Genomic DNA, 2,678 nt, shown 5'->3' on the forward strand with positions numbered 1-2,678 from the left:
TGAGCTCAACCAGGGACCAGGCTGCCTATCACAGCTCACCACCCTACAGTTTCTGGTCTATAGTAGGGACTGTGTCCATGTCCCTTTTCCACATGACTCATCCTATGGCCATCATGACCCACTTTCTCAAATACAGTTCAGAGAGCCCAAAGGATGGTGCTATCTGGGTTTCGGGGTAATATTTTTGAGGAAATCCAGTCCCAACAAGATCTCAGGGTACAGGAAACCCACCTTCAGCCCCAACCTTCAGGTGGGATCACACCTTCCAAGGTGTGCACTGACAGGTGTTCAGGGTGGATGGGATGGGGATGCCTATGGAAAGCAAGCACGGGCCACCTTCAAAAGCAGGAGAGCCCAGAAGCCCTTTCCCCTCTTCCCTAGAGATGCCCAAGTCACACTATAGAGCAGGTAAGCCTTGGTGTAGAATTGAAACCCCCAAACTCTAATATCAGGTGGCACTGCTGGCTGAAGAGTGTGCTGGGGTCTCGTGGCAACTCTTGCTATCTGATACCTATTTAAGTGGGATGGTAAACTTGTCCATGTCGCCCCATCTTGTCCCACCTACCTCTCCTAGCCCTCTCTTTCCCTGAGAGCCTCTAAGGCCTGTGACCTGAGGTCCCTCCCAGGATGAAACCACCACCTTGGGATAGGGTCAGCTTTAGGATGTCAGTTACCACTTTATGAAGGCTTACACTCCACCTTCAAGCTACAACCCAAGTAAGTCCAAACATTATTTCAGCAGAGAATGACTGAATCCTATCCATCCTTTATATTACACCCTCCCTCTCAGGACAGAATGGGTATACCATGGCCATTGATGGAAGGGCCCAGGTCTCCTTATCACAGGAAAGCTAGAGACATGTTTGGCCTTGACCCAGAGATGAACCTATCCATTGGTTTCTTCCTACAGCCTGTCTCCTCCCTGCAGCCCTTCTGTGGTCCTCCTTCCTCAGGATAGCAGATGGCAAAGTCTGCCTTCCTACTCTAAAAATGTGGCAGTGGGTGTATCTTTTGACTGTTCTGAGCTTCAGTTTTTTGTTTTTTGTTTTTAGATCTGGAAAATGGGACCCCAGAAGACAAGAGGAAGAATGAGTTTGTGAAATAATAACCATGTAGGACCTTAGGGCCAATATTACTATCTAAATGCCCACTGCTGCAGAATACTCCAGCCTGAGACATACACACACACCCACCCACACACACACACACACACACATGCATGGGTGTGCACACACACATGTACACACATGTCTTTTGAGGTCCTAGAGCCGCCTGCATTGATTAAAATGAAAGCAGAGGGGAACAGCATGTTTTTCCAACTCACAGAACCTGCCATCCTATTAGGAGCATGGGAAAGAAGAGATGATACAGACTCTGAACAGGAGACTGCAGCCACTGCCCAGCAAGGGCAGGCTCACAGAGCACACTGTGGGTGGTAAAAAGAAGAGCTTGTGCCAATAAAATTAATGTGGAGTTGTTCAGGGAGCTAGATGTGCTATTATATTATATTATATTATATTATATTATATTATATTATATTATATTATATTTTAATGTTTGGTGTTTTGTCTGTGTGGCAGGAAATCTAGTAGAATCATTATATCCAGGATAAACGTTAGAGTTAACAGTTGTTTTCTAGGAGTGCTTTGACCTTGGGATCTTTGTAGGAAACAGTGGTTGTTTTCCGTTACCTGTGGAGCTGTTTTTCTGGAAGAGCTTACAGTCTTTGCATGGCTTTGGCCACGAGATGGTCCGGACCTGGACACCTGGAATGTCTTGCATTACTGAGCACTGCAAACTGTGCACAGCAAGGACAAGAGCTGCACGGGTGTGACGTTTTTCTTCAGGAAATATGGATTAGATTAGGAGCTTTGGTATGAGGAATTTGTTTTTCCAAAAAATCAAGGGCTGGAGAGATGGCTCAATGTTTAAGAGCACTGACCGCTCTTCCAGAGGTCCTGAGTTCAATTCCCAGCAACCACATGGTGGCTCACAACCATCAGTAATGGGATCTGAAGACAGCAACAGTGTATTCACATATACAAAATAAATAAATCTTTAAAAAAAAAAAAAGCCGGGCNNNGTGGCGCGCGCCTTTAATCCCAGCACTTGGGAGGCAGAGGCAGGCGGATTTCTGAGTTCGAGGCCAGCCTGGTCTACAAAGTGAGTTCCAGGACAGCCAGGGCTACACAGAGAAACCCTGTCTCGAAAAACCAAAAAAAAAAAAAAAAAAATCAACCTTTGTGTAACAATCAATAATGAGGCTTTGGGGCGGCTGTTTGACATTCCATCCACAGAGGCTGGGTCTCCCTGTCACTAGCAAGGCCTTCACTCATCCTTGAGTTGCTTTCTCTGATAGACCAGAGAGACTCAGAACACCAACATGTCTGCATGTAAGTCTACACAACACAGGCATGCGTGGTGTCCACAGAGGTCAGAAGAGGGCACTGGCTGCCCCAGAACCAGAGTAGCAGGTGGTCTCGAGCCACCAGGGAGTGGTGAGAATCGAATTTGAGCCCTCGGAAAGATCAGCTGATGCTCTTAAGCACTGAGCCATCTCTCTAGCCTCTAAATAGGGGTTTTAAAAACAAGTCATAAAACATACATGAGTTAGCAGAATGAAATAGCATATCTACAGGGAATGACCCTTTTAAGCTCACATATGACCAAATAGAGAG

Source organism: Mus caroli, chromosome 4 (assembly GCF_900094665.2).
Source record: "Mus caroli chromosome 4, CAROLI_EIJ_v1.1, whole genome shotgun sequence".
In the NCBI taxonomy this organism is placed as follows: Eukaryota; Metazoa; Chordata; class Mammalia; order Rodentia; family Muridae; genus Mus; species Mus caroli.